This window comes from Miscanthus floridulus, chromosome 18, assembly GCF_019320115.1.
Source record: "Miscanthus floridulus cultivar M001 chromosome 18, ASM1932011v1, whole genome shotgun sequence".
Taxonomy (NCBI): Eukaryota; Viridiplantae; Streptophyta; class Magnoliopsida; order Poales; family Poaceae; genus Miscanthus; species Miscanthus floridulus.
In genome coordinates, this window is record NC_089597.1 from 45,795,140 (window position 1) to 45,818,573 (window position 23,434).

General features: G+C 43.6%; 1 pseudogene; it reads left to right on the forward strand.

Annotated features, from left to right (window-relative positions):
* Window positions 1–969, forward strand: LOC136523752 (putative UDP-glucose glucosyltransferase; annotated as a pseudogene).
* Window positions 970–23,434: the final 22,465 nt, after the last annotated feature.

Sequence of the window (23,434 nt, forward strand, 5' to 3'; positions counted from 1 at the left end):
ATGGCTGAGGAGGTCACGCCCCACGTCCAAGTCCTCCTCGTCTGCTACCCGAGCCAGGGCCACATCAACCCCATGATCCGCCTCGCCAAGCGCATCGCAGCCAAGGGCGTCCTCGTCACCTGCTCCTCGTCCTCCATCATCCGCGACGATCTAGCCGCCGCCTCGGGGGTGTCGGCTGGCGGCGACGGCGTGCCCTTCGGCGCCGGCCGCATCAGGTTCGATTTCCTGGACCATCCTTTCGACGGGACAAAGCTGGACCTGAAAGACTTCCTGCGGCACCTTGAGACCGCCGGGCGGCTGGCTTTGGCGGACCTACTCAGGCGCCAGGCGGAAGCAGGGCGGCCGGTGGCGTGTTGCGGCCGACGCTGGCATCCCCTCGGCGGTGCTGTGGGTGCAGTCGTGCGCGGTGTTCTCGATATACTACCACTTTGCACACAGGCTGGCAGAGCTCCAGCGCGAGGACGACCTCGAAGCGCGATTCACGCTCCCGGGCCTCCCGACGCTGTCCGTCGCCGACGTGCCGTCGTTCCTGCTCGCGTCACACTCAAACCCGCACAAGGTACTCGGGGACACGATCCAGGACCAGTTCCGCAACATGGGCAAGGCGTCGTGGGTGTTCGTCAACTCATTCGCTGAGCTGGAGCGCGATGTGGTCGCCGCGCTCCCGAGCGTCAGGCCGCGCCCTCCGCAGCTAATCCCCGTGGGCCCGCTCGTGGAACTCGCGGGCCAGGACGACGTCCCGGTGCGCGGCGACCTGATCAAGGCGGCGGACGACTGCATCGGGTGGCTGGAGGCTCCGTCGTGTACGTGTCGGTCGGGAGCATCATAATTCTCCCCGCCGAGGTGATCGCCGAGATGGCGCACGGGCTCGCGTCCACAGGCCGGCCCTTCCTATGGGTGGTGCGGCCGGACACTCACCCCTTGCTCCCCGAGGGGTTCCTTGACGCTGTCGCCGGTCTTCTCTATTAATTCATCCTTTAATTGGAATATATTTTTGGTCCACTAACCCAGTTAAAAAAAGGCCCCAGCGTCAATCAGCCTATTCGGGAGGCCGTATCGTATCGTGGATTATTTACTGCTGGCTGGTTTGGTGTGAGAGAAAAACACTGTTCCTAGCTGGAAATTTACGATCGTTTACGAGCAAGCGAACAGGCTGAATATTTTGGCAGCACGAGGTCGCAGTGAGCTGCAGCTATTCTTATCTCTATGTGAGTTCGTTCAATAACCGTGTGTGCGCGCATGTGAGAGCACGAGGAACATGACGATGCCCCCAGACGAGGCACGGGTGCTCCGGCTGCTGATCAAGCTGAGCGGCACCAAGAATGCCATCGAGTGGGCATGTTCGACAACCGCTCGCTCCTGTTTATGGTCCTCGTGCTCCGTGGCAACGGCAAGTTCATGGCCATCGATATGAGCCGCGAGTACTACATGCTTAGCTGGCTGTTCTTCGACCAGGTCGGGGTCATGCACAAGGTAGACGGTGCTCCTCACTGACGAAGCTAACCATGGTGCCTTTGACTTTGTGCTCATCGACGCCGACAGCCAAACCAATGATTCCTCATCCAATCATCTTTGATAAATATACCCTTTTTTTTGTTTTGTATCCAATTTACTAATAGCTGGTCTTTTCTTTAGGCTCAAAAATACAATTAGTGTGTCAGCTCGTGTTGCCCACTTTGTTATCGTTCCCCTTCATTGAGTAAAATGAGTTGTTTCTTCTCCCTCTCCGGTCTCCATCCATCAGCCTTCTCCATATGCAGGAAACATATCTCCATGAATTTGATCTTCCGTGAGAAAGCAAAATTAAAACAGGAATATAATATGATGGCCTGCTTTCTCATTTTTTTTTTTCTTTTGCTAACTTTCAGAGATGAGACTCTACATCCTTTTTATCACAACAGAAACACATATAGTAGTAATATATTCAAGCAGAAAATTATGCATGTCCACATGTAGAAAATTACAGCGACAACTCCACATGTTGACATGTTTTCGTTGTATAACTATTTCTCCTCATTGAACTCTACAACTAAGTAACTATCTATAGTCACCTTTAGCCCGCAGCAACGTGCAGCGTGTCATCTAGTTTATTCAATGATCGTCTCATCGGTTACAATACGTATCGGTATCGAACTTTGTCATTGATGTCTGTGTGATGTTCTATTTCGCATAAGCGCAGATAATGAGTTCAGATCACATAACATTAGTAGAGAAATGACTTTTGATCCATTTCGAAATTTGGCTTTAGTCCCGGTATTTTTCACGCTCGGGACTAGAGAAACCTTTAGCCCCGATTGGTAGCTCCAACCGGGACTAAAGGTCCCTGCCCAACGGCTACTGCGGCAGGCTTTTGCTGCAGGGGACCTTTAGTCCTGGTTGGAGCTACCAACCGGGACTAAATGTTAACTTTTACTCCCGGTTGGTGCCTCCAACCGGGAGTAAAAGTCTACTCTCGGCTGGAGGCTCCGTCCGGAACTAGAAAGGGACCTTTAGTCTCGGTTGCTGTCTCCAACCGGGACTAAAGGTTAACTTTTACTCCCGATTGGTCCCTCCAACTGGGAGTAAAAGTCTACTTCCAGCTGGAGGCTCCGTCCGAAACTAGAAAGGGACCTTTAGTCTCGGTTGCTGTCTCCAACCAGGACTAAAGGTCCCCTCCTATATAAAGAACTGTCCTACCCGCTGAGCACGGGTGTCTTCTCCGTCCACACAGGTGATGAACTTGTGCAGCTTCTCATCTTCTCTCTCGTTACCATCTGCTAATCTCTAGTTTTCCCCATCTGTGTAGATCTAAAATATACTTTTGGTCTTGTGGAAGCTGTGATCTTGTGGATGTGGAATCGGAAGCCACAACCGAGGCAAATCAATCTGCCAGGTGAAGATTCATCTATCTCGTGGTGGTGATTCATGCAGATCCAGTCCGTGCGGAAGAAGGTTCAGGCACAGCAACCCCTACAGCCGCCAGAGAAGGCATTTCCATTTTCCCATTTCCATTGATTTTTGTAAGAATAAATCCATGTAGAGATGCGGTGAATCCATCTGTTTCTTGCTAGTTAGTGCTTTCTTTCTTTAGTATATATGGACAAATCATTGCAGGTGCTTCGTTTCTTTAATCTAGGCAATATTGCTATTGAATAGACAATTTTTTTGTTAACTAATATATAGGAAATCTTCAGATTTAGCATGTGGTGTTAGAATTTTTTTTGTTGTTGACAAAATTAGCTCATACAGTACATTTGTATTCCAAGCTATTTTAGTTTATTATATTACTAATTTCATCTTTCTTTTGAACATTTGCATGTGTTATTTTGACTATCTGCTCATGAAGAATGGAAGGCAAGGACTATCTCGTCATGAAGAATGAAAGGCCGGCTGTTGATTTTGTAGTGGCTGGCTGTTCATTTTGTAAAAGCTAGAAGCTGATAGTATATTGCTCTAGTGCTACTGTTTTAGTAAACATTATTAAGCTTCTCGTGTGCTTGTGATGATTATTCAAACATTTTCTAGTGAGAATGTATACGGGGCATTTTGACTAACATGCGGCTGCAATCCAAACAGCTACCACAACTTTTTATCTAACATTTATAACAATAAACCAAACAGCAGCCATATTATAACAAAAAAAACTAAACAGCAGCTTCCATATTATAACATTTATAACAAAAAAGAAAACATTTAGTCCCGGTTGGTAATGCCGGCCCACGTGGCCAGGCCGGAAGACCTCTTTAGCCCCGGTTGGTATTACCAACCGGGACCTTTAGTCCCGAGCGAGAAACCGGAACTAAAGGAGGGGCCCTTTAGTCCCGGATTTGTGCTCCCGGTTGGAAAACCGGGACTAAAGGGGTTTCCCAACCGGGAGTACCGTCTGTTTCTGTACTAGTGTAAGTAATAGGGAGAGGGCATGCATGTATTGTGAAAAGTAAAAAAGGAGACCCATAGAAGAATCCCTTCTCTATTTAATAGTATATGTAGGTACAATATTTTCTTTTCTAAGATTTTGTTTTCCCTTTTTTGCTTGAAACTTTTTTTTTCAATTGTTGTTTGGGGATATGTTTGGAGAATTTCTATTTAATAGCCGGCTAGATATGGATGTTGTTTTCAGTTAGTTTTGGATGGATGAGATCGTTTTTATTCGTGCAAACAAATGACATCTTTGGCTATTTTTATGTGTGCAAGTAATTATGTATGTGAGTGTTCCTGTTTATGTCGTGATTCAAAAGAAATATACAACCACATACCTTACTACAGACATGGTATGTATTTGTACATACGTACCTCCATCCTAAAATATAAGGTATTATAGGAGTTCTAAAACAAAATATGGGATATAATCCAAATGACGCATGTAACCCTCCCATAACTATAAAAAGGCTTTATGCTTACCATATTCTGAGCTTAATGGTAGACACTAATAGCAGGTACACATGCGATTGAAACTCTAGAGGAGTTAATTTGCCTAGAATACCTTATACCTAGGATGAATTTTCAATGCTTTGATACCTTATATTTCAAGACAAAGAGAGATAGGATTGGAAGACATGCCAGAAGACAACTAACTGGCTTAGGATACCGAATAAAACATGTTTAGTTAAACTTAACCAATAAAACACGTGTAATTAAACTTAATCCAAGCAGTGTTCGAGCTCCACAAACTCTAATACGTATGATATAGTTGTACTGGAATAAAAAAAAGAAACTATATCGATGTTTTGTTCCTCGTATGAACGATGAATCGTTGCCATGGATTACCATATCCTCTTTAGACACAGGCGTCGAGCAATGTTGGATCGATGCACCTACAGTTTGGTTTTCTTTCTACAGGTTTGTTCTATCATGTCCGGGTGAAAAGGGACTCTTGTACACCTAAATTTTGTGAGCATGTTATTTCGAGTGTTTTAAAGGGTTTCATGTCTAGATTAAAGGTATTACAAGAGCATCTTTAAGAGTTTTTTTCTTAAACTCACTCTCTAAATTATCATTTTAAGAGTCACTTGAACAAAAATCTCTCTATATATCTTTCCACCCTCTAACAAGTTCTCTATATCTCGTGGGCACTCTAAAGAGCCAACCGCGCTTTTTATCTTTGGCTAGCAAAAAATCCAAAATAGAGAATAACAATATCTAGAGACCTAACTAAATAAGTTGTTGGAGTGTATTTTTTTCACCAAAATCTTTATTCCTATCAATAAGGAGGGATATAGAGAGTCTCTTGAGGTTGATCTAAGAATGAGGTGAAATCTTCCATCCCTATATATCTTATTTTTCATTTACTCCAATTCTATCGAGAAATTACACTATAATAATCATCCTAACTCTAGTACAAATCGATTGTAAATCTAAGTACATGTCCACAGTAACTACAATTAGGGTGTGAGAGTGAATTGTTTCTTCCGAATTTAATTTATTTACTAGTAGATAAACAATTTTTAGCAACAAAGGTATTTTTTGGTAGAGGCGTATCAATATCAAAATCTGTATATAAAAGTAGTTCCTAAGCTGGCTCTCGCCTCAAGAAATCAATTCCTCGAGCTATCTGGAATTCAAATTGGATTCCTTTAATACTCTTGAAGAAATATGGTATAACATGTTTAATATTCTATTGGCTAGGAGTGGTATACATATACATTTTTTCCGTAAGGTTGTCGCCAGAATCTGATTGTTTGAAATTAAGTCGCCTAATTCATGTTGAGGGACCTCATCACCGTGGAAGCTAAATTGGTTGCTTGCGCCTCAGCCATGAGAGGGACTTTGGCAATAATAAAGTTTGTGTCGAGATGAAAATGCATGTAGAAGTCAAAGATGATGCCGCAGGATTGTAAAATTCTAAAAACGCACGGGAGTCTCGCGCTGGCTTGTAAATTTTGACGATATCAACGGTGAAGGCTACCGGCGGTGGTGATTGGGTTTTAAAGAAGATGGTACGTAGCACCTAACGACGGGCGTGTCATACGAAAATTGAACGTTGAAAAGGAACAAAATATTATGATCGTTATTTTTGCAGGTTATAGCAAGAACAATAAGATGTTAGCACCTAACAGCGAATAGTGGTGGTGATACAATTTTTTCAATGACATTTATATCCGACGGTGACATAATTGTACAATGTTGATACTAATTCAGCTATGCCTTAGAGCATCTCCAAGAGTTTCCAAAATTTTTCTCCCCAAAACACCATGTTTTCCAAGTCCTAAAAAGATATTGGGAGAAAAAAAGAAACACGTCTCCAATAGTGCCCAATATTCCACTCCTAAAAAAATAAAATTTGGTTCCACTTGTATTTTTTTTGCGGCAATTTTTTTCCACGTGAAAGTCTTCTACGCCACCACCGCCCCTGCTTCCTTCGTCGTGCCCTAGCCCTGGTGGACATGACCGACTCCAATGGCAACAATGCGGCGCAGAAGAACAACTCGCATGTCGTGGAGCTGCTGCTCATCAAGAAGCACATCGCCACGCAGTACGGTGTTGGCATTTCTTAGCGCAATCACCAAGTAAGGAGGTTTTAAGTCCATCCCTGGCAACGACGCCAGAAATGCTTATTGATATTTCTTAGCGCAATCACCAAGTGATGAGGTTTTAAGTCCATCACCGGTAACGGTGCCAGAAATGCCTGTTGGTATTTCTTAACACCATTACTAAGATTGAGTAATCTTAGCAACGCCACCAAGAAACACCAACTACGATAGTCCTTAAATATTACAGACAATATCCGCAAGCGTACTAATCTATCGTTGTAGCATTTTACCCATAAATATTCAGGGTATCGTTATTTATATTTTCCCATAGGAGGGCAAGGTATACATATTCTAGCATAGACATAAACATGATTACATACTTGCAAGTGGACCATGGTTCATAACAGGGGTAAAATGGTATTTCATGGATAGTGGACACACATCTGGCTAACCTCAAGGATAAAAGAAAAACAAAGAATAAAATAATATTCCTACGTGGAGCCGACAGGTTCTAATATAGCCGTGCAAAGAACAGTTAATGATCATACAAGTTATATGAATAGAGTTAGAGCTAAATTTGAGATGGACAGGGAGATCCCCAGGCATTGGTCTGCCAAGCCATAGAGACTTTACGAACTCCTACACGAATACCCAAACGTGGGGGATTACAAGGGACGGACAGGGCTGTCACCACCTGCCACCTACCCCTCAACCGTGGGGCACCGTCATATCCAAAGGTTCCCGTGCACCCAAGCACCACACCCGTGTACAAGAAAACTACCCATATCCCCTCAGGACTTCGACCCTACGGATCGATAAGCAAGAATATGGGCAAACCCGAAGGAATGACGAACCGTCACCTCAACCCTAGTTCCACTTCTACTCATATACAAGTCATATGAATGATTAAGCTCAAAGTTGAACATGTTAAGATCATAACACACAAACTATATGCTAGTTCATATATCATGATTATAACATGAAAACTATACTCTAGTTCATATGCACTACTATATAAATGATATGAGAGCATGAATATAGAAGAACTCTTCATAGTATTATTCATACCAAAGTTGCTTTTTCTTCCAAGGAGACAAGCTCTCCAAGTAGCTTTGCTAGCTCCAAATACTACTAAGAACTAAAGCTAAAGAGTACAAGAGTAGGGTAGTGAGGTGTAGCTCCAAATGATTGTGTGTTGAAGAATGAGCTCCTCCTCTTCTTATATAGTGAAGCTTGGTTGTTTTGGTGCAGGTAAATTAGGAAACATCCATGAACCGACCAAGCATGCCACCATGCAATCGTTTGCGAAGGCTGGGCTTGGGCTGAGCCGCCTGGGGTGCGACCGCACCCTGGCTGGCTCACCTGGCCACCACCTTTGCCAGGTGGGCTAGTGGCTGGGCCTAGGCCCCTCCTACGTTGGCGTTCTGCTAGGTAAGTTGCGTAGGTGGGCTTCTTTATGTATTTCCTTTACGCATTTCTGCTTTACGCTTTCTTCTTTGCACCTTTTGCTTGGTTTTGTTTATTTTCCACTTGTATTCGAATGTGTGACCTACAAAACATGTTTTCTCCAATACAAGTGGAACTAGGTCAATAGTACATGCATATGTGTCAAAAGTATGTTTATTTCTCCTATTTTGGATTATAATTGGTGGTCTAAATGTTGTCGTTGGTGACCGCCAACATACGGCTCGAGGGACGCTATCAAGGTGCTACTCTGGCACTGCTCTGATGTGTCTAAGATGATGGATGGCAATGGCCTAAACACCTTCCACACCTTCATCATCAGCGGCAAGGCGAACGTGCTCAGGTGCTTGCTTGGCCGTGTACGTCCCGCAGAGCTGCTCAACCACGCCGACAAAAATGGCGACACACCTCTGCACCTCTTTCCGCGCAATGCGAGTCCGCATAAAGTTACGTAGATGAGGGGGATTTTCCCTAACTCCTAAAATATTAGGAGTTGTTGCAGTTGAATTGTTTCTCATCTTTCTAAAAATTAAGGATTAGGAGGAGGTTTAGGAAACTCTTGGAGACAGCGTACTTTTTACAATTGACACTACCATGACAAAGTTTGTCAGCTGATGCTGCATAATAAAGGTACTAATCTCTATAATAATAATGGACGCGATTACAAAGCCATACCATATGGCAGTTTGCACATACAAAGAAACACCCTACCAGCATCACAGTGAGGTAACAGTGTTCAAAATCAATAAAAGACATTCTTTTTTGATTAACTCTGTTACACTTTTCATTCACCGGGCGTACAATAACAAGGATCTATCAGCAACTATAGCTATGATGACAAAAATCTTGGCCCTGTTCTTTAGCACTACTTCAGCAGTACTTTTCAGTGAACAAACAATGTTTTTTCTCGCAACAAATCAGCATAAGCCAAATTTTAGCGATGAGCATAGGTTTATCCCCGCACTCAGCGATGGAGATCTCGTGAAGCGTAGAACCTGGACGAAGGCGTAACTAAACCTTCACCACGCCTCTAGTTCTTCGCCATGAGCAGGGACGATGCCTGCAAGAAATCTACGGAAGAACCACTTGCAAAACTCCCTCTAACATCCTAGAGGATGAGGAGCCCCACGAGGAGCCTTGCCCACGTCGTCTTCTTCATCATCGGGGAGGAACACATGGCATGACGTTGAGAGATCCTAGGTTGAGATCTGTGGGCTCAAAAGGTTTTCTGGCAACAGCAAGGCACCCTTCGCCCTCTAGGATTTCCTATAGATATTCTGACTTGGAAGTCTCCCGCACGCCGACCATCAACGAGCCTAGCCGCCGTGTCACTGGTGACCCAGGCCACCGAAGATGGTATTGTTCTTCCCCATCTCTTCGCAGAACTTCCTCTAACACCCAAGATGAACGGCCACCAGTAGGCCACTACAGAACCCAATCTTGAAAGCATTCTCCCAGCAACGGCGGAGCCGCCGAAGTACGTAATGAACCATGGTGGACAAAAGGAGTTGCCGCTCTCTCACTTAGTCTAATGCTAAGGGATTTGGAGGGAGGGGAGGAGAGGGGAGGGGCGAGAGACTTAGTGCACCCAGACCCGGCTTAAATAGGCCAACCTTGAAGATGCACCTAGACTCAATGCAGTTAAGATGCTTGATCTAGGGAGCACACATCAGGGAAGATGAGGTATACGATGGTTCTTGGCGTAACAAGTGGTGGGGACAGTGTTGGAAGTTGGGACAATCAACACTCACCTTGAAGATTGTCGGTGTTTTGTAAACCGGACTAGTAAATTTATTCGATTGTCGTGCTGCTCTAGGAAGACAATGGTAGCATCCAAAAGACATGAGGATTTATACTAGTTTAGGTTGGAGCCCTATGTCCAGTCTTAGAGATGATTGAGTGCATCTTCCTTGCTTGAATGCTCTGAAGTTCTTACAATGGGGTGCAAGAATGGTGGAAGAGGAAGAAAAGCTAGAGCTAGGAGATGGACTGCCTGAAAAGAAGCTCTAGGAGCCCTATTACGATGGACAATGAATGAAATGGTAGAGGATGTGAATGTCTCTGGAGAGGGTGCCTTGACTACCCTTATATAGAGTTTAGGGCTAGGGCACATATAAAAGCAGTAGGTTCTCCTGACCGAAGGGTCATGAGCCTAAGGGATGGCCTAGCTAACTTGGCTTGCAAGCTACGCCATCTTGAGGTACACGTTTGGGCGTGGTTGTCGTCATGGCCTTGTGGTCACGTCGCGGGATGGTGTGGCGTGGTGCTACTGTGCTGACCATGGCAACACTGTAGGCACGCTAGTGGTTCGTCAGCCATCCTATGCGATGTGGCCTCCACCGTGGCCTTCATCATCATCTCTTGGTTCCCTAGGGAATCATACGGGAGTTGGTAGCCACCCCTAGATCATCAATTGTATTGTTGGATTGAATAGCTAGGAGCCACGATCCCAATCATCAGGATTGTGGTTCCCGCCAGTCTGGATGGCCTCTAAGTCAAGGCCTTCATCATGGATCCCATCCCATAGTGGGTGGGATCATAATGAGAATGGGGATCCCAATCTTCCATCAGGTAGTGATAACTATCGCTGTGGCAGAGGATGACACACCGATCCAGCTTTAGATCGAAAGATCGAACCCTGCAATCTTAGCACCACAACTCCTCTGGTTATCAACCGAGACACGGATCCAGTTGACCTCACCAAGAAGGCCAATCCCTACCTACACAATGAAGAACACAAGCAAGAATAAGAAAGAAAGCAACCAAATTGCAGATGAATGATTAATCTCACAAAGTTGGGGTCTCACAAACCAATGAACGGTGAAACTGTTCTTGACAGATTAATCTAAGCAAAACCCAAAACCTAATGACGGTGGTGGCGTATGATTATAAAGGTCTTAGGGTCGTTGCCTACCCTAGACGCGCCCCCTAATGGGCCCAAACACAATACATGGTCCAACGGACCAAAAGACGGTGTTGTAGCACCCTGACAGATTCTGGACGCTAACTTGTTTCGACGATTCCTGTTGATTCTGAAGGGTTTTGACGTGAGACCACTTGGATTGGCTTCCTTATCAAATTAGCTTTCCAACCATATGTGGATTGTCAAAAATGAAGCCCGGATGCATCCTAGGTGACCAGTTTAAGGCAGACTAGTCCTGGAGGCCGTGGCAGACTCGAACTTGAATTGCCGAATTAACCTTGGGCCTCCTTCTTGACTTGGACACCCTTGCTGGCCTCCTACCCCTCCATACCATGTGCCAAACATGGTCATATGCATGGGTGTCATGTCCTCATCATCCTTCCCTTCTTGACGAAAAGCCGTCCTCAGCGTCGATTGTGCTTGAAACTCATCATGCACAACATAAAGGAGAATGGGGTTGCGAAGACAAAGGAAACTGAAATAATTGTGAAAAGGAATGTGACCATGTTTCCAAGTTTCTAGCATGTCATCTTGCATACAAATTTTAGCAAGCATGTAGACTCCATGATCCAAATGCACACGATGTATATCAACACTATCCTACAAAAGATTAGAACTAACCAAAGACAATGCAGGAATAGATGGTCTAGCAGACATAGGTAGCAACCAACAATGCTCCCCTTCTTGGAAGTGAACTTGTTTCTTTGAGAAACATGAGAAAATGTTTGTATTATTATGGCTGCCCTCTAAATGATCATAATCTTGTACAACAAAAGGAGAATTTATATTATTATGAATGTATACTCGATGTATCATATATTATCCCTTGTTGTTATATTTGCTAATAACATGATATGTGTGTTTAGAAAACCAAGGCAAATCAGGATATTTAAAAAGGCTCTCCTCTAAATAATCTAGGTTACACAAAACATCAAATTCAATGTAACCCAAATTATGTAAAGAAGACAACAGTTTGAACTCTTCAGTTTTAGTAGCAATATGAATAACATGTTTATTTTCAGCACAAGTGACTGGTTCCAAAACATGTAAACTGAAGCATCATCAACCAATTCATCTTTATCACAAGGAACTTCAAGAAAATTATCATGGGACAGAGATAAATCAAGAGAGGGTTCCACTAACAATTGCTCTATGATAACATGGTTTGTGGAAAAATTTAGTACATTAAAACAATTCTCACCTTCTGTGAGTGTAGCACCATGGGCATTACCTGTAATCTCATCAGGAGTAATAGGTGCATTGTGAAGTGATGGTTCTGAATTTACATATGAGGTTGTGAGCTCCTCATTTTCTTCCATGTCATCCTCTCGCTTATGGACATTATCCTACAGAAGGTTAGTCATAGTAAGAGGAATAACAACAGACTCTTCCTCTAAATGCATCAATTTCTTATGCAAATCTCTATGATAAGAAGGAGGAATAAAATGATCATGCATAGCTATCTTAAGTTCTTCCCACATACTAGGTAAAGCATCCTATGTAGCTAGCCCATTCCACCAAAACTCACTAGTAGCTTGTCAAACTCTATAATGCTCAGGCACAAAGTGGGCACTAAACTTTTGTTCTACTGTCATCTCCCAATCTATATATCCCTCAGCATCATAATGACCCGAAAAAGATGGTATTATGAACTTAATCTTAGCATAAGGATCATCAGGTACACTATGATTATTACCTTGATTTTGGTGGACACCTCCCATACCTGTCGTGTTGCGGTGAAAACGTCGTCGTAATCTTGCTTGTCGGAAGGCTGCTTGATCTATGTTTCTAGTAGCATCATGCACCATGTCTTCTGGCAAGAGACCATCGGTGTTGCTGCCGAAGACATCGTTGTTGACCGCCACCAAGGTTTCCAACTCGGTAACCTTGTTAGTTAGCATGGAAATTCGTTTGTCCAATCTCTCCATGCTATTACCAATGTTGAGTTCAATGAGTGCATTAGTGACGGCTTTCCTGATGGCCTCATTCATCCTTTTTTAGGCATTATCTACAGTAGCTTGCAGTTGCTCTTGGCTGACACACTTGTTGAAATCCTTGGGACTGTTATCTCCAATCTGATCACCTCCTACCATTGTAAACACAAAAATAGGAACAAACGGTGAAAGTTATCCCTACCAAATGACTACGTGGTTGCAGTGGAGACACTTTTCACAGCAAGTGGAAGCATCTTACCAAGCTCTTACAAAGTTCTTACCAATGCAAGCAGTGGGCGGTACAATCTGTGGCTGGTTCATGATACCTACGATGCGAGCAGCCGAGGAGAGAGATGTGTAATGCGAGCGACCGAGGAGAGGAAAGATGCAAGTGATGTGATCGATGCAATGCCAACAGTTGCAAAGAGATAAGGTAGTATCGGTGTTTTGTAAACCAGACTAGTAAACTTATACTATTACCACGCTACTCTAGGAAGACAATGATAGCATCCAATAGACAGGAGGATTTATACTGGTTCAAGCCGAAGCCCTACGTCCAGTCTCAGAGATGATTGAGTCATTGTTCCTCGGCTTGAATGCTCCAAAGTTCTTACAATGGGGGTACAAGAATGGTGAAAGAGATGGAAGGACCTATGCTAGGTGAAGGGCTGCCCGAAGAGAAGCCTAGGAGCCCTATTACAATGGTGAATGAATGGAATGGTAGAGGATGCCAAACGCATTGCCCTAGCAGTCCTTATATAGAGTTCAGGGCTAGGGCTGATACAAAGAGAAGGTTCCCTTGATCGAAGGGTCATGAGCCTAAGGGAGGTCCTAGCTAACTTGGCTTGCAAGCTACACCGTATTCTAGGGCTTGTCTAGGCATGGCTATCGTCATGGTCTTGTGGCCACATCACAGTAGGGTGTGATGTGGTGCTACTATGCTAGCCGTGGCGACACTATAGACATGGTGGTGGTTTGTCAACCATCCTATGCAACATGATATCTGTCTTGGCATTCGTTGCCATATCCTGGTTTCCTAGGGCATCGCATGGGAGTTGGTAGATGTCCCGGGTCGTCAATTGCTTGGTCACTTTATAGGGCTGAGGGCCATGACCCTGATCCTCAAGGTCAGGGCTTTCAACTGGTCTGGATGGCCTCTGTGTTGAGACCCTTGTCATGGATCCCATCCCATAGTGGGTGGGATCATATATCCGTATCATCAGGTTGTATCTTGGTTTCCTAGGGCATCACACAGGTGTTGTCTTGTCCGTGCGGTGTGGCATAGGGTTGGTATCTGACTAGGCTAAGGTGACTATTGTCCCCTCGGTCCTTGCGAGGTCAGTGCAGCGTGCTCGCTTTTGTCAAAGTAGGAGCGCATGGCCAGACGTGACCTCTCTCCATCCCTTCTGAGGGTCATAATGGGGAGAGGTTGTGTGCTTTGCGAACATCGTGTAGCTAGGGCTAGAGAATGGGTCACGACTGATCCCGACCTTAGTTCCTAACCTATGATGCTCAATTTTTGTTTGGCCTCGGTCGCTTGGGCCTCTCCTCGCCGATGCATTGCAGGCCATGAGGCTAGCTACCTAATCGGTGCCTCGAGATACCCTAGAGTTATAACCCCGAGAGTAGCCCCCGAGCATTTTTGCGATCGTGAAGTGATTGAGAAAGTGCTGCTATGCAAGCGTGCTATGGTGCGGGCTCATTTTTGTGGCCTGCTCGAGCTTCACCGCTCAACCCCTTATGGGTTGATGTGATTGGTGACGTATGGGTCGCTAGGTTTCATTTTGTTAGGACGTCCTGACGATGTGGAATGTGACTGCTAGGCTTTATCACATCGAAGAGTAGTGTGTCGGGGTTCGTGACCCGAGCGGGGCTGAGTGGTCTTGTTGATGTTGTTCCGGTCTTGCCTTTGGGAAGGTCTTCGTCTTTCTCGCCCTTATGCGGGCATCCATCATTCCCCATGACCATTCATGGCCCGCCATGTGGCGAGGGAGTCTCGGGCTACTCAATCCACTCATGGGTCTATAAGTGAGGGCTTATCTCCTATTCAAACTACCCCTAGCGCCAAGTTTCCTCTAACCTCTTTGAGGAGCTTAGCTTTCAAAGAGGAAAGAGAAGAAAGGTTTCTAAAGAGAACCTCACTGTTCTTAAACATGCATCCCGCCGGGGATTGTAGGTGGCCACCTGAGGCCAAGGTTGTCCGTCTCAACAATCGATGCTAGAAGGGATCTCACGAGTCAGGGGCAAGGGTTAGTATGGCCACCGTGTTGGGTCATACACGACATCGGTGTGCCATCTCATCGCAATTTCTTGCTCCGAGCCTAGGTGGCTCGTATGCTCAAAATGGGCGACGATCGGAGTCGCTTCTGGCTCCCCTCAGGGGTCCATGCGCCAGTCATCGGCCACCCAGACTGCTGGTGGAATGGGAGGAGGATGAGGCAGTGCTTCCCCATCACTCCATCCCTGTTAGATGGGGTAGAATGGTGATGTGGCCATTCCGCTACTGCCGGTCGCTCCCTCCTTTAGAGCCGAAGGAGTCATCGCATTCCTCCAGTGTGTTGTCACTCAGGGGCATGGTGCCAGCGAGGGAGTCTATGAAGGTTTATGACCCTTGGTTCCCTGGTGGCGCCTGGCCCTAGGTTGTCAATTGGCATCACCATTGAGGTGACACCTTTTTTATGTTTTGGCTGCGTGGCTGCTTTTTTACCTACCGAAGGAATTTCCTTTTTTATACTTCTGAGCAGCCTTTGCCGTGAGCGCTCGAGCCATGGGTCTGGGGTCATCTCTCTAACCTAGGCTTGCTTGGAGGGGCTATTTTTGCCTTGATGTCATGGGGGATTGTTTCCCCGACCTCTTACCGCACGGTCGCAAGGTTTCTCGTAGTCATGTATTGGCTTGTAGGTCTTGGACCTTTTGTCTTTTTTGCATGACCGAGCCATAATCATGTTTTGGGGTTCCACATTGCTTGTCACCCCGGCCTCTAGCTTTATTAATCTCTCCTAGAGAGGTCATAGACCTCTGATGGTTTATGAGTCTCCTAAGCAGGCCTTAGGTCTGAGACCTAGGACGCAGGGAGGAGTCGGTCCTGGCTTAGCCCTGACTTCTTTTGTCCTTGCCGACCTCGAGGGGTCATGTTGCCTTGTCACAGGCGGGTTTGTTTTCACCCCATGCGGGGAGAGGCATGTCCACTATAACAACATGGTCAGAGGGTGCACCTCATCGGGGTCTATGGGTAATTCGAACGAGACCTGATATCCTCCCCAATCGACATGGAGTTCGGCTGTGCCTCATATGAGACATCCCATAAATCGTCGGCCATCAATCCTGTTGGTCCCCAACCACCTCTATAGTGCCAGAGGGCAAGATGCCTCCCCCAGAGGGGGTCAACCCGGGAGGCATCGAAGCGGATGACTCGAACACAGGGAGAGATTGTCATAGAACCGTCCAATTTATAAGAGCACAAGTACAATAGCAATCACCAAAGCGATCAAACCATCATACTTGAGCCCATATAAACCGTAGTCCAACGAAATCATGAAGGATCTCAAACAACCAATATACAAACCAAGATCATAGAGATTCAACGTAACCAATCACATGTTACATCATAGCTCACAAATAATTCTCATACATCAGAGTTCGAATAATTATTACAAACCAAGTTTGAAAGTAGCGGAAGCAAAGTAGTTTAACATCATCACATGTAGTTTAATACAAAGCCAGTTTCATAGTCATCTCTAACCAAAAGCACAAGGGTGAGATGATATACAGAATGACCATTGCCCATGGTCCTAGTCCTCATCCACTACAGGAGCAAGGCAGTTCTTGCAGTAGCCGTGATACATAACATTATTTGCAACAATGGGAATAAAACCCTGAGTACGAGAAGGTACTCAGCTAGACTTACCCGTCCAACTAATATACTAAGACACCAAGGAGTATGCAAGGCTTTATAAGTAGAGCTGGTAGACATTATTTGTAGAAAAAGCATAAGTTAACCAACATATCTTTAATTGTGAATCACCAGTTATTAATCCTATCTCATACTAGATTAGCAACTATTCTATGCCAAACATGTTGGTACCATCAAGTCATTACAATAATAACCATATCCAGTTGAGTTCTTGCAAAATCTCATAACCACACTTCCATCAATTACTACGATGAAGTGTGATCCTGTCAAGTTCTCACTATCCGAGAGAGACAGCGATTCAAATTGATTCCTACCTAGCTAGGGAATTATTCCTAACACACACCCATACTTCCCCCGTCGGGGTCACATCAGGTCACCTTTGGAACAACTCAAGTACAATCATGGGTAGGACCAGCGCCACACCCTCAAAGATACAACCAATCTGCCAAGGGTGCTTGGTACTCTAACCCACCCTTGGGCTTACGCCATTGGCTCTCCGCACATCCTTACTGCCTCCATGGTGCGCACTTTAACTGCTCATGTCCCCAGCCTAAGTTGAGCTACTTGGCTTCACAGTTGGAACGACTTATCTAGCCAACTATGTGAGAGGCATGCGTTCAATATGATAAGATGACCTCCAACGGCCGGTCCTTAAACAACACAGACAAAATCACTATGATACCATGACATAAGACTCCTCTCGGTCTCCATTTATTCAATAGTACTAGGTTATGTTCCACGATAGCACAATATAGCCAACCGTGATCAAGTTATCACCTATAGCTCGTAGGTGACATGAAATCACCCGACTTCTACCGGTCTAAGCATAGCTAATCATGATAAGTGTTCCTAGACTTAAATAGGATTCATGGTAGATATTTCTAGTCAAGGAAAGGTAATATGAAGCAAGTGTTTCCAAACAACTCATGTCACATAATGCATCAATACGAATAACTTTAGGTGACATTAATAAAGTAGGGAGGCTTATAATGCTCCGGGGCTTGCCTTTCATGAACATTGACACCTAATGATCGGGGCACTTTGGAAGGTGATCGGCTTCAGGCTCTCCTTCTTTGGGAACCTCTTGGTGCTGCGCCTCCTGATTCTCCTCCAATGGGTCGACGTCAAGCTCCACCAACGTGATCTCCTCGGTGGCACCTATTGCATGCATATGCATAAATAAATCTCATGAATGCATAAGAGGGATCATAGATGATGTGATATGGAAGGGTACGATAATGATGTTAAGTAGCACAATGATAACAATGCTAACTCCTTGATTACTGAGTAGGTGCATATCTCCTCTCTATTCAATACTGAAATTCTACACAAGACAATTTCAGAGCTACACATGGCAGTTACAAGTTCACATCATAACTGAAGTTCTACTTATTCAAATGTTGTTATTCTAGACTTTCTAGAAATATTATAAAATTGCCTACAACTCTTATTTAATCACCAAAATCTAATTCACACTCTATCCTAACTAAAACAGACAATCTATCCAGTGTTGTCTAGAAATTCCAGAGAACAAACATTTTGGAAGACTAACTTTAAACAGCTATAACTCCTAAACCTTTTGGCCTATTGCCCTAAAGTTTTAACAAAAGATAGACGAAGAAGTTTCCTACAACTTTTTTATTAACCATTTCTATAGCAAATATCATTTTGACTATGCAACATACCAAACCACAGAATCTGTCTGAAAACCCTTCTAACTCGAATTATAAAGCAACAATATTTTTACTACATGTAAGCATTCCAAATTTGACATCACCAAGTATACCAACAGTTCAATAACATCAAATACACTCAAGGAAACATAATGGTAAAGCCCAAATTATTTATTTAAAAGCCTTTATCAATTTAATTAGATAATTAGGGAAAATAACAAACATATACAAATGTGCACAATAAATTCTCAAAAAATTACAGTGCTTCCAAGTGCTACCAATATACTACTGTAAAATTTTCATGCCATTTGACCAAGTATAACATCCTTTACCAAAATGACAAGCTAGCAATGCCTATTTTAGTGAAAATAGTAAACCCTATAGAAAAATGTCAAACAATAGATTATATATTTTTCCAGCTTCCTATTAGTGTCATACTACTGTACAAAAATTTGCATATCAATATGTTACATATTTTTATCCCTATAATTTTTCTCAGAAAATGCCATTTATTAATGGATAAATAAAAAGACCCTACTTTAATCAAGTTTACAGCAAGTTTATTATTTTTTCTAGCTAGAGCATGTCAACACAAGTCCAACAAAATTAGAATCATAATTTTATGAGTTTTGTAGCCCAAGATATCTATTTTACAAGATTACTAACCTTCAAAAAGCACTTATTTAAATATATTTTAATCACCAAGAAAATACCATAAACTGTACATTTCATATTTTTATAAAACACTACATTTCATGAAGATTACAACAAATTTTGGGTCACAAGAATTGGACGTCTAGAACTCTACCTATGATTTTTCAAAGTTGCATACAAATCTGAAAATAAATGAACTATCTTTCAACTCAGAGCCGCTGATAGCTGGGGGCCAACGGTCAGACAGGGCCGCCCATCAGCGACGACAAAATAGAGGAACGGTGTGGGATGGCCAGAGTTTGCAGATGGTGAGCTTCTCCGACAATGGCACCAGAACAACAGTGACCCCTAAGTCATCCCGCACCTATTGAGTTATCTAGTTGGACCTATTGCCGGAGCTAATGACGACGGCGACGTTCATGGTGGTGTGGCGGAGCAGGCCGATGCCGAGGCGTCAGAGCTGGCTATGATGGCTCGATCTAGGGTTCGGCCAAGGTTCTAAATGACATGGCAATTCTAGCGCACCTACTAGCGTGACCCGTGGTGGTCAGAGACGGCCTAGCCGCAGCAACGGGGCACGGCGGCGAAACACCGGTGAGGCCGTGCACGGCGAGAAGACCTTATCAAGCACTTCTAGCTAGCAATGTGGGCGTGGTGATGCGGTAGGATCATGATGGAGCTATTACGGTGGCGAATGAGCAACGCGGTGTGAGCTGGGGCCGACAGTGGTGACGGTGGCGCTGCACCGAGCTGCTACGGCTGTTGCAGACGGAGGCAAGCAAAGGAGGAAGCAAACTACTCAAATACTACAACTTTGCTTAAGGGTGCTTTGCTATGCAAAGACTCTATGATATAATTCAAACTAGGTCAAACATACCACTTAAAATGATGACCTACACCATAACTAGGACTTAGAGACCAAACTAGGCTTAGTCATGAATACCAAAGTTGTTCCTTATGCTATTCTAAACATGTCTAAGGTACTCCCAAGGTTCCACACACGTTTCACACATTGGTTACATGTAAACCCTAACTTAAGTAAGGCAATTAAGTAACAATACATGCAATATAAGCCAACATAGGTAGAATACATGATATGCTTATGTTCATGAATGCTTAATGATGATTGTGATCATGCAATACCAATGTTAAATGCATGGTCCCAAGATTGTACGACCTACCATTCCTCGTAGAAACTCAGATAAACCTCACGAAGATAGTCCTCATGTTCCCACATAGCATCTTGCTCACTTTGATTATTCCAAATAACCTTGTAGAACTTGATGACTTTGCTACGGGTCACTCTTTCCATTTCTTTAAGCACTTGAATTGGTCTTTCATCATAGGTCAAATCTGACTGAATCTTGATACTAGTGGGTTCAATAGCTTCTTCGGGCACACGAAGATATTTCTTGAGTTGGGAGACATGAAAAATACTGAATATATCTTTCATTTCCAGAGGTAACTGGAGTTTGTAGGCTACTGGCCCTTTTCATGCAATGATCTGATATGGTCCGATATACCTAGGAGCAAGTTTTTGCTTCACTCCAAACCTTTGTACTCTTCTCATTGGGAATACCTTTAGATACACAAAATCTCCAACTTGGAACACAATAGGATTTCTCCTCTTATCTGCATAACTCTTTTGTCTTGATTGAGCGGCTTCTATATGTTGTCGAATGATTTGGACTCGTTCTTCAGCTTCTTTGACAAAGTCAATTCCATAATATCTTCTTTCACCAGGCTCAATCAAATTCAGAGGGGTCCTACACTTGCGACCATATAAAGCTTCAAACTGAGCCATCTTCATACTCTCTTGATAACTATTATTGTAGGAGAATTCAACCAAAGGCAACCAATCCTCCCATGAACCCTTGGAAGAAATCACACATGCTCTCAACATATCTTCCAAGATTTGATTTACACGCTCAGTTTGACCTGTGGTCTGAGGGTGATAAGTAGAGCTATGAATCAATGTGGTACCCAAGTACTTATGCAGATGTTCCCAAAAATGATTAACAAATTGGGGCCCTTGATCTGTTAAATACTCTTAGGTACACCATGCAATCTGACAATTTGCTAAATGTATAACTTTGCATATTGATGAGGTCAATACTTGACAATGACAGGAATAAAATGTGCAAACTTGGTAAGACGGTCAACAATTACCCATATAGAAACATGACCCTTTTTGGTGTTCGGAACTCCGACAATGAAATCCATACTAATGTCATCCCATTTTCAACTTGGAATGGATAGTGGCTGAAGTAACCCTACTGGTTTCATGTGAATGGCCTTAACTCGGCAACAGTTATCACATCTTGCAACATATGCCACAATTTCTTTCTTCATTTTTGTCCACCAAAATCTAATCTTCAAATCTTGGTACATCTTGCTGCTACCTGGGTGAATGGATAGCTTGGAAGAATGAGCTTCCTCTAGGATTTGGTCCCTCAACTCCCTATCTTTCGGCACAACAAGCTGATCTTTAAACCACAGAACACCATTCTCATCCAATCGAAAATGCTCACTTTCTTCTTCTTTCATCTTTCTCTTGATATGGAATATACCAACATCAGTCTTTTGTAGCTCAATGATCTTTGACTCTAGAGAACAACTAACTATGATACTATGTAGGACTGTCAGATGCAATAAGTTGAAACCATCTTCCAACAAAGAATTTCCATGATACTTCCGACTTAAGGCATCGGCAACTACATTGGCCTTTCCTAGATGATAATGCACTTCTAGGTTGTAATCCTTGATCAATTCTAACCATCTGCGCTGCCTCATGTTCAACTCAGGTTGAGTGAAAATGTACTTAAGGCTCTTGTGATCAGTATAGATATGGCAAACATTACCAAGCAAGTAATGTCTCCAAATTTTTAGAGTATGGACCACTGCTGCAAGCTCTAAATCATGCGTTGGATAGTTGACTTCATGCTTTCTCAACTAGTGCAAGGCATAAGCAATGACTTGGCCTTCCTACATTAAAACACACCCTAAACTGGTACCTGAGGCATCACAAAATACATCAAATGGTTTCTCAATGTCAGGCTATGCCAACACAGGAGCAGTAGTTAACAAAGCCCGCAAAGTGTGAAAAGCTGCTTCACACTCCGGTGTCCATACAAACTTCTCATCTTTTTGAAGTAACCTCATCATAGGCTTAGATATCTTGGAGAAATATGGGATAAACCAATGATAATATCCAGCTAGACCAAGAAACTTCAAACTTCATGAACTGAGGTAGGAGCTTTCTAATCCATCACTTCTTGCACCTTGGATGGGTCCACAAAAATTCCATCCTCCAATAATACGTGACCTAGGAAAGGTATATTCTTCAACCAAAACTCACATTTACTAAACTTTGCATACAACTTATGCTCTCTTAGTCTTGACAATACCACTCTCAAGTGCTCTTCATGTTCTTCTGCTGTCTCAGAATAAATCAAGATATCATCGATGAATACAACCACGAACTTGTCAAGTTTGGGCATGAACACCAAGTTCATCAAGTACATGAAGTAGGCAGGAGCATTGGTCAATCCAAAGGACATGACTAAATACTCATAAAGGCCATACCTAGTGGAAAAAGGCATCTTAGGTATGTCTTCCGGCCTAATCTTGATTTGGTGATAACCTAACCTCAAATCAATCTTGGAGAACACTTTTGCTTTTGACAATTGATCAAACAAGATATCAATGCGAGGCAAAGGATATTTGTTCTTGATGGTAACAGCATTGAGCGGCCGATAGTCCACACACATCCACAGAGATTTGTCCTTCTTCTTCACAAATATTGTGGGACAACCCCATGGTGATGAACTGGGGTGAATAACACCCTTCTCTAAAAGTTCATGCAATTGAATCTTCAATTCAGCTAACTCATTGGGAGGCATTCTATATGGTCTTCAAGAAATAGGTGTGGTACTAGGTAACAATTCTATCTTGAACTCTATCTCACTGTCCGATGGTAACCCTGGCAATTCCTCAGGAAAGACATCCGGAAATTCACATACTACTAGATTATCAGCAAGGGCCATAGGCTGGATAGCGTTGGCCACATTATGGAGATTAAACTCCCTAGGAAGGGGTACTAGAAAAGCCTCATTATTCTTGGGATCTCTCAACATAATAGTTCTAGTCGAGGTATCAATAAGAACACCATGGTTCTTCATCCAATTCATCCCCAAGATCACATCAATACCCAATCCCGGTAATATCACTAAGTTTGCAGTATATTCCCGTTCACTTATTTGGATGTGTACATCTCTAACTATCTGATTAGTAGAAATGTTACTCCCAGCAGCACTTATACAATAACCACCCTTGTTAACTCCAACTATTTTCTGATCATACTTGGATGCAAAAGTTGGACTCATGAATGAATGCGAAGCTCCAGAATCAAATAAAACAACTGT